The following is a 10,000-nucleotide window of genomic DNA, read 5'->3' as shown; positions in this document are numbered from 1 at the left end:
TTATCGTACCTATGACGTCACGATTACTGTATGACGTCACGTCATTCGCAGGTGCGGTGATGACGTCATTAATATGTGTGGTCACCCCGACTTCAGGCACAGGTGCGGTAATGACGTCATTAACAGGTGTGGTTGGGGTGACTTCAGGCACAGGTGCGGTGATGACGTCATTAACAGGTGTGGTTGTGGTGACTTCAGGCACAGGTGCGGTAGCGGTGACGTCATCGAGAGGAGGTTCGTCAGGAGTCCGTAGTGGAGAGGTGCTGCGGTGGTGAGGTGGGAGATGTCAGCCGTGAGAGCCTTGCCGACATCATGAACGGACGCCACAGTCCTCTGTCCCCGTCAGCTGCAGTCAGGGATTGGTTGGCTTGATTGGACTTCTTGATTGGGCGTCCTGATTGGGCCCGGTGACGGCAAATATTTAATCATCCAAGAAGCGACTTTTTAAGGAAAATGAGAATAATCGCGCCAGGAGAAAGGAGAGAGATAGCAGAAGAGGAAAAGTGCAAAAAGAGAAAAGAAAATTTGGTTTTTGCGCTAATGAGGATAAATGTTGAGTGTCAAACAAAGGGGAGGGAGATAATAAAAGAGTGTAACTGCTATTGAGAATAGTTTTTACGCTCAAGAAGAGACAGAGAGATAACATAAAAGGAGAACTTTCGAAGTATTTTTGAAAAGAAAGAAAAATAAAAAAGAGAGGAAGAGTATGGAGAGTTGGACGGGTGGGAAGGAAGACAGGTAGAAATAATAGATGATTTTTTTTTGTATGAAAGTAAAGGAGAAAATAGAAGAGAAAATGGAGGGAAAGGAGATGAAGAATTGTTCGAATGAGGAATTAGAGAGACAGAGATAATGGAAGTGGAAAAGAGATAACGATAAAGGAGGGAAACTGGAGTGAAGAAAAGAGAGAAAAAAAAGAAGAGAAACAGTAAGAGAGAAGAAAGAAAAAAGAGAGAAAAAGAGACTAGAAAGGGGAGCTACCAGACCAGAAAGAGAGAAAAAAAAATGAGAGAAAGATTATGAAGTGTTGATGGAGAAAGATAAAGGGAGGAGAGAGTGAGTGAGAAAGGGAGTGAGAGTCGGCAATTCAGAGGATAAAAATTAGAGAAAATAGGTATTACGTCATCGAATCCAGCGCTTCTGTCCACGGTGACATTGTCGCACTGAAGAGATGAGTCATACAAATGGTCAAAGTGATATTCATGCAGCAGAAAGTAGGGGCGGTGGAAGTTGAAAGTATTTATCATATTTTAAAGTAATTATCATATTTCATATTATTTGTTTATTTGTTTGCTATTATTTGTCTATTTGTTTATCATTATTTGCTTGATTTTCATTTATTATAAGTGATCTGTTAATTTATTGTTATTTACTATTCACGTGTTTGTTTATTATTTAACTTTACCTATTTATTTATTTCATTTATTGTTATTTATATTGTTATATTATTTATTCATTTAGTTATCTATTTATTTATTCATTTATTATTTATCTATTTATTTATTCATTTTTCATTAATTTATTCATTTAGTGATTCAATTATTTATTTATTTATTTAATTACTTATTCATTTACTTATTTATTTATATATTTATCTAATTTATTTATTCATTTAGTTATCTATTTATTTATTCATTTATTATTTATCTATTTATTTATTCATTTATTTATTTATCTATTTATTTATATATTTATTTATTTATCATTATCACGAATGGAACAGACTTAGTAACCATGTAACGAGCGTTGAAACTATCAGTTGTTGTAAGAAACGGTTAGCCAATTTTATGGATGGGGATGACAGGTAGTAATGGACATGGAACTGCCTAGTGTAGGCCTCATGGTCTCTTGCAGTCTCCTTCGTTCTCACGCTTTTATGTTTATGTTCATGTACAGTCACGATAAAAAAAATTGATTCAAGCTATAGTTGTCACAACGTCAATATGCTTTTGCTCTGTCGAATACATGATACACTTTCCTATGTAGCATTTAATTTACATTTAGGTAATTTTCTTAAATAGATGAAAAATTGTAGACGAAGAATTTGATTTGTTTTTTATCATGAAAACCTCTCGGTATGTCAAAACTTTTGGTCGTGACTGTACATCACGAAGAAAAGAACATATACAGAAACGGAATCGCTGAATATAAAACATCAACTATAACCTTTACTTTTTCGGGAAAAATGAGATACTATAAATTGGTGACATGAGGAAAATGACATCGGCGTCAATGGAAAAGGAAGAAATGGGAAATGAGGATACAAGGACGAAAGGAAATGAGGAAAAAGGAAGAAAATGTGTGAATTTTTGCCCAGGAAAATGAAATGCTAGAAATCGGTGAGATGAGGAAAATGAAATCGGAGTCAATGAAAAAGGAAGAGATGGGAAATGAGGATACAAGGACGAAAGGAAATGAGGAAAAAGGGAGAAAATGTGTGAATTTTTGCCCCCTAGGTTCCCGCCGCTACGTCCCGCCGGAGCTCCTGATTACAATTGAATTCTCCAAGCAGAAAGAACTGCCAGGTAGGTGGAGGAGGAGGAGGAGGAGGAGAAAAATGTGTGAAGAAGGAGGAAGAGGAGAAATTGAAGAAGCAGAAAGAAGGATGAGGATGAGGAGGAGAAAGAGGAGAAGGAGGACGAGGAGAAGGAGGAGAAGGAAGAGGAGAAGGAGAAGGAGAGGAGAAACAAGAGGAAGAGGAGGAGGAGGAGGAAGAGGAGAAGGAGGAGGAGAAGAAGGAGGAGGATGAGGAGGAAGATAGGAGTAGGAGGAGGAGAAGAAGGAAGAGGAAGAGGAGGAGAAGAAGGGGGAGAAGAGGAGGAGAAGTAGGAGGAGGACTAGGTGAAGAAGGAGGAGGAGGAGGAGAAGGAGGAGGACAAGGAGGAGGAGGAAGAGGAGGAGGAGGAGGAGGAGAAGGAGTAGGAGGAGGACAAGGAGGAGGAAGAGGAGGTGGAGGAGGAGGAGGAGGAAGTGAAGGAGGAGGAGGAAGTGAAGGAGGAAGAGGAGGAGGAGTGGATGGAGGAGGAGGAGGAAGTGAAGGAGGAGGAGTGGAAGGAGGAAGAGGAGGAGGAAGTGAAGGAGGAGGAGGAGGAAGTGAAGGAGGAGGAGGAGGTGGAGGAGGAGGAGGAGACGGAGACACCAAGTGCTTATCACCGACACCACAGTTCTTGATTAACCTCCTTAACTGCTAACTACCTTTCAGGTTCTTGACTCTGTTTAACTCGCCGTAACATCGCCGATATACCTGTGCGTGTACGCTAACCTTGATAATTCTTTGATGTATTGTCGGCGTGGTTAGCGTGACGGCTGCCAGGAGAGCCGTGCGGACCCCGGTACCGGGTGTTGTCTGTACAGGTTTCATTCAGTCAATACGATATTAATTTTAGTGACACCCCTTCGGACCAGAGGCACACAGCAATGAAGAAGAAATTTTCTGTATAAACATAAGGACATAAGAATGAAGGAGAGTGCAAGAGACCATAAGGCCTACACTAGGCAGTTCCATGTCCATTACCAAATATCATCCCCTTCCATAAAGAACATAAGAACGAAGGAGACTGCAAGAGACCATAAGGCCTACACTTGACAAGACTGCAAGAGACCATAAGGCCTACACTAGACAGTTCCATGTCCATCACCACCTGTCATCCCCTTCCACCACGGAACCAGTAAACACGAGTTAGGGCGAAAGTCGAGGGGATGGCGGACCGAACCCTGCCACCGGCGAAGTTGACCCAGGGGCTTAGTTTATTAGATTCTATGCTACAAAGTCCTCTGTAAGGGGCACCGCACTAGCCTTCCGTTGGGAGGAGTTTGTGACGTTAAACCATATCATCATGACGTTTAAACAATAGCTTATTCTACGTACCTTAACCTTCTTCATATGAATTATACATTATCCTGAATCTAGGAAGTACCAATGAATTGTTTATAACTTCTATGAAGGCCAAATTTTTATTTTTTTCTTGTTACAGAGCTAAGCAGAAATTGAAAACAAGGCCTACTCATACATACACACATACATACATACATACATACATACATACATACATACATACATACATACATATATACATACATACATACACATATACATACATACATACATACATATACCAAAGGCTTTTTTCCCTCTTACACGGGGGTAGCCTACTTATCCAAATTGAATAAAATATTTAGGCATCCACTAACACGTACTAGTTGCCCCGCTGGTGAGCTTCTTCTGTCTGATAGGAGGTCTGGAGTCTGTGATCCTCAGACAGTGAACTAATTTTGTCTTGGGAGTTATTTTGCCAAAGGGATTAACCTCGCCACTGTGAACACCGTTGATAATGTGACAGACAGGATAGAATTTTCAAGAATTGACCGTAGACTTTCCCCCCACGGAATGGAGGTTTAAGGAAGTGTGTGTGTGTGTGTGTGTGTGTGTGTGTGTGTGTGTGTGTGTGTGTGTGTGTGTGTGTGTGTGTGTGTGTGTGTGTGTGTGTGTGTGTGTATACGTGTGTGTGTATACGTGTGTGTGTATACGTGTGTGTGTATACGTGTGTGTGTGTACGTGTGTGTGTATACGTGTGTGTGTATACGTGTGTGTATGTGTGTGTTTATATTTGTGTTTATGTTTGTTAGAGAGAATATAGGAATAAAATGATGAACGGGTAGACAGATATATAAATGAATATATATATATATATCTATATGTATATATATATATATATATATATATAGATAGATAGATAGATATAGAGAGGGATAGTAAGAAAAACGCGAAAAATAAATATCCAATGATGAGCTTACGAAAGAAAGCCCAGTAGAACCAACCATGGAATAGCCCCAATCTTTGTACCATTCATTGAAGAAAACAAGAAAACAGTGAGGTAGTCACCGCATCGCCTCGCATTACGGAAACTAATCTCAGTCGTCTTCAGACACGTGATCGTGACCTTCCAGTGACGTCATAGCCGTCCTTGTAAGTGTTGAGACGAGCAAGAAACTTCCAGAAACAAGAGCTGGTACAAAAGACATACAAGGCGGTTTTAGAAGCCCTGCCAAGGGATTCGAACCCTGACCAGTGCGCGTACATTCACGAAGTCAAGACGCTAGCGACTTGGTGATTATGCACAGACAGGTCAGGATTCGAAACCCCTGGCAGAGCTTCTAAAAATGTTCAATCTGTCTTAAACATAGACAACTTACAAGACGGCGTTGCTGCTGATACAAGATGACGAGTTTCATAAAAGCCAAGCGGGTCTCAAACTTTGCGATAAATTTTCATGCCGCGTGTATGACGAGAGGGCAAACTCCGAAATTAATATGACACATGGACTAATTGAATTTTGGAAGGGAATGTGGAGAAAGTTGATCTTCAAAGACTCCGGTGAGACTTGAGATCAGATAGCCGAAGTGAGGACGAGCAGTCTAATTGGATACCCCTCTCCCCCTCTCCCCCTCTCCCCCTCTCCCCCTCTCCCCCTCCCCCCCCCTCTCCCCCTCCCCCTCTCCCCCTCCCCCTCTCCCCCTCTCCCCCTCCCCCTCTCCCACTTCTCCCCCTCTCCCCCTTCTCCCCTCTCCCCCTCTCCCCCTCTCCCCCCTCTCCGCTTCTCCCCCTCTCCCCCTCTCTCCGTCATCCTCTCCCCTCCCCCTCTCCCACTTCTCCCCCTCTCCCCCTCCCCCTCTCCCCCTCTCCCCCTCTCACTCAGCCCCTGCTTCCTCTCCCCTTCTCCCCTCCCCCTCCCACTCTCACCCTCCCCCCTCCCCTCTCCCCTCTCTCCTCTCCCCCCTTTCCCTCTCACCCCTCTTCTACCCCTCCCCCTCTCATCTTCTCCCTCTCCCCACCCCACCCCCTTCCCTCCCCCTCTCCCCCTCCTTCTTCTCCCCATCCCTCTTTATCCACCTCGCCCTCTCTCCCCTCCCCTTCTCCCCCTGCTCCTACCCATCCCTCTCTATCCCCCTCCCCCTCCCCCCTCCCCGCTCCTCCTCTCCCCCTTCTCCCTCTCCCCAACCCTCTTTATCCCCCTCGCCCTCTCTCCTCCCTCCCTTTCTCTCCCTCCTCCTTTTTCCCATCCATCTCTATCCCCCTCACCCTCGCCCTCATTCCCCCCTCCTCCTCTCCCCTCCTCCCTCTCCCTATCCCTCTCTATACCTTGTGCTCTCTCTCCCCGCTCCCCCTCTCACCCTCCCTCTCTCCCTCCCCCTCCCCCTCTCCCTCTCGCCCTCGTTCCCCCTCCCCCTTCCTCTCCCCTCCCCTCTCTATTCCCCTCCCCATCTCCCCACCTCTTTTAGATTATTTGATTTGATTCCAGCACCAGACGACTTTATTTAGTCCATGGTAACTTTACTCTTCACAAATCAGTAAAAAAAAAGAAAAAAAAAATCTACTCTTGCCTTGTAAGTGTTTATGAAGGTAAGGGTCACTTTGGCCCATATGGACAGGGATTTTGGGTCGCAGCCAAAAAGTGCCAAGGACCTTTGTACTTAAAAGATTTTGTTCCAAATATTCCTAGACTATTCTGTCATACTCTGACACTTATATTCTAAACAATAATATTATTATTGTTGTCATACTCTGATACCTATATTCTAAACAATAATATTATTATTGTTGTCATACTCTGACACTTATATTCTAAACAACAATATTATTATTGTTGTTATTGCAGTTGGTTGTGCTATTACTATTTCTTCTCTTCCTTCTCCTCTTTCTCCTCCTCAATTTCATTCTACTCCTCGCCCTCCTCTTTCTTCTCCTACTCCTCCCCTCCTCTTTTTTCCTTTTTCTCCTTCTCGCCTCATTCTCCTCTCACTCCCACCACCACCACCTCCTCCTCTTCCTCCTCCCCTTCCGCCTTTTCCTCCTTTTCTTCAGCCATCTTCTCCCCCTCTTCCTCTCCCTTCTCCACCTTCCCTTCTTCCATCTCGTTCTCCACCTCATCCACCAACTTCCTCTCCTTTTCTCCAACCACCTTCTATCCATCCTTCTCCTCTTCCTCCTCTCCCTTCTCCACCTCCTCCACCATCTTCTTCAACCACCAACTTCTCCTCCTCCTCCTCCTCCTCCTCAACCATCAACTCCTCCTCCTCTCCCTTCTCTTCTTCCTTCCCGTTCTCTACTCCTCACTTCTGCCACCTCTTCCTCCTCCTCCTCTTCTCCTCCTCCTCCTCCTCCTCCTCCTCCTCCTCCTCCTCCTCCTCCTACTCCTCCTCCTACTCCTCCTCCTCCTCCTTCTCCTCCTCCTCCTCCCCCTTCTCCACTTTCTCATCTTCCTTCCCGTCCTCCTACTCCTCATCCTTGCCACCTCTTCCTCCTTCACTCCCTCATCCTCCTTCTCCTCTTTATTTTCCTCCTCTTCCTCCTCCTCTTTCTCCTCCTCGTCCTCTTCCTCCTTCTTATCCTCCTCTTTTCTACCTCCTTCTTTCCCTTTCCCTCTTCCACTTTATCTCCTTTGCCTCCTCCTCCTCCTCGTCTCCCTCTTCCACTTCCTTTTTCTATTCTTCCTCTCCTCCCTCCCCTCCCCTCCCCTTCCTCTGCCACTTATTCTTCCAACTCCTCCTCCTCCTTTGCTTCTTCCTTCTTCCTCCTCATCCTTTACTTCTTCCTCCTCCTCCGTTTTGACCTTCTCCTCCATCAAATTATCTCTCTACTCCATTTTCCTCCACTTTTTTCTTTCTCTTTTTCCTCCTCTTTTACTTCTTCAACCTCCTCATCCTTATTTTACAATTCTCTATCCTTGTACCTCCTCCATCAGAACTGACGCTTCTCCCTAGTGTAGGCCTCATGGTCTCTTGCAGTCTCCTTCATTCTTATGTTCCTTCTTCAACGTCTCCAACTTCTCATACTATATCTCCAATATTTGCGCGCTCACGTGTGTGTGTGTGTGTGTGTGTGTGTGTGTGTGTGTGTGTGTGTGTGTGTGTGTGTGTGTGTGTGTGTGTGTGTGTGTGTGTGTGTGTGTGTGTGTGTGTGTGTGTGTGTGTGTGTGTGTGTCTGTGTCTGTGTGTCTGTGTATGCCTGTGTGCCTGTGTGTGTGTGTCGGCGTATTTTCTAAAGCGCTGGAACATAAATATCCGTCTCAGGTACTCACGGGTCCTCCTCTTATTAAACATTTCCCGCCTTCAGAAGCTCCATCTATCTTCCAGGAGCCTTGGCCCTCCTGTCCATGCTTCCCTCCTCCAACGTCTCATGAATCTCCTCCTATTGATATATCCGTCCTCCACCTCCTGACGGAGGCGGAGGCGGAGGGCGTCTCAGGTCAGAGAAAGACGGAAGAGAAGAAACTTGGAGCCTACGATCTTCTCATACTTCCGTCAGTCCAACATCTGCTGACGTAAATCTGCCAGGTCGCCCCCCAGCCGGAGGATGGGGGATGGGGGTGGGGGGGGTTCTCCCTTCCCCGGAGGAAGAGGAGGAGGAGGAGGTGGTGGAGGTGGTTGTGGTTGTGATTGTGGTGGAGGCGGTTGTGGTTGTGGTTGTGGTTGTGGTTGTGGTTGTGGTTGTGGTTGTGGTAGTTGTGGTGGTTGTGGTTGTGGTTGTAGTGGTGGTGGTTGTGGTTGTGGTTGTGGTTGTGGTTATGGTGGTGGTTGTGGTTGTGGTTGTGGTATTGTTTAGGCAACTGGTGAGAGACTGAAGAAGACGTGAGAGAAGGTTACCGAAGTATGATTCGTACAACACTTGTTTTTCCTCAAGATGATCCTCTGATGTTGACGGGTATTTAGACACACACACACACACACACACACACACACACACACACACACACACACACACACACACACACACACACACACACACACACACACATATATATATGTATAAATGTATATATATATATATATATATATATATATATATGTATATATATATGTATATATATATGTATATATGTATATATATATGTATATATGTATATATATATATGTATATATGTATATCTATATATATATATGTATATATGTATGTATAGATGTATATATTAGTGGTGGGCAGCTACCGGTAAAGTTACCGGTTTTATCGGTAACAGCCTTGACGGTAGCTTACCGGCAATAATTCTGCTACCGTTAAGGTTCCGTTAACGGATAAGCTATACCAAACACTCGTGGAGCGGTAAGCACGTCTCGGCTTGGTGGTACTGAGTGACGGTAGTGGTGGGCAGCTACCGGTAGCTACGGGTTTTATCGGTAACAACCTTGACGGTAGCTTACCAGCAAAAAATCTGCTACCGTTTAGGCTCCGTTAACCGATAAGCTATCCCATAATACTCAGAGAGCGGTAAGCACGTTTCGACTTGGTGGTACTGAGTGACAGTACTGACGGCCCTACGTAGGATGAAAATTAACAGGAACGTATTCAACGTGCTAGATCGTCCTGCTCCCTTCTCAGCCCACAGATGGACAGTACGAAATGTACGTATTCGAATATGAAAATTAACAGACGTGCTAGATCGATTTGTTCGCATCTCGGCCCGCAGAGGTTCAGTGCAAAATGTACGTATTCGATTAGTCAGCCTATGTGGTCTAGAAATGAAGAGGTGGTCAAACTACTCGAAAACTTTTCAGTCTGCCTGGTTAAAGGATCCCTTGTTTAAAAAATGGTTAGCGGAAGTGAAAGAGGATGGAAATAAGGCACGTTGTAAAGTTTGTAGAACGGACATGAAAGCTCACAGAACGGGGAGATTGGAGAGACACTGTTTCCACACTTACCAGATCTTCATATTTAACTTTATATTTAATGTTTATTAATATATGCATATTTACATAAATGTACGCAGTTGCTCATGAAAGACACCATCTGCATGTTACAATCTATTTGTACTGTACTTGTATTGGAGTTAATCACACACAAGTTCACAAATACACTTATCAGACTCGCACGAGTGATGACTGACAAGGATATATATATAAGCTATGGGTTGGGGCAGAGAATACAGTATACCACAACAGACTCACGGAAAGCAGAGACAAGAATAAGCGGGCAGAGACGATCAAAGATTCTGGTGGATTAACACTG

Source organism: Oratosquilla oratoria, chromosome 4 (genome assembly GCF_046742065.1).
Source record: "Oratosquilla oratoria isolate Oo_2021 chromosome 4, ASM4674206v1, whole genome shotgun sequence".
Classification (NCBI taxonomy): Eukaryota; Metazoa; Arthropoda; class Malacostraca; order Stomatopoda; family Squillidae; genus Oratosquilla; species Oratosquilla oratoria.
This window is presented reverse-complemented; position numbering follows the sequence as displayed.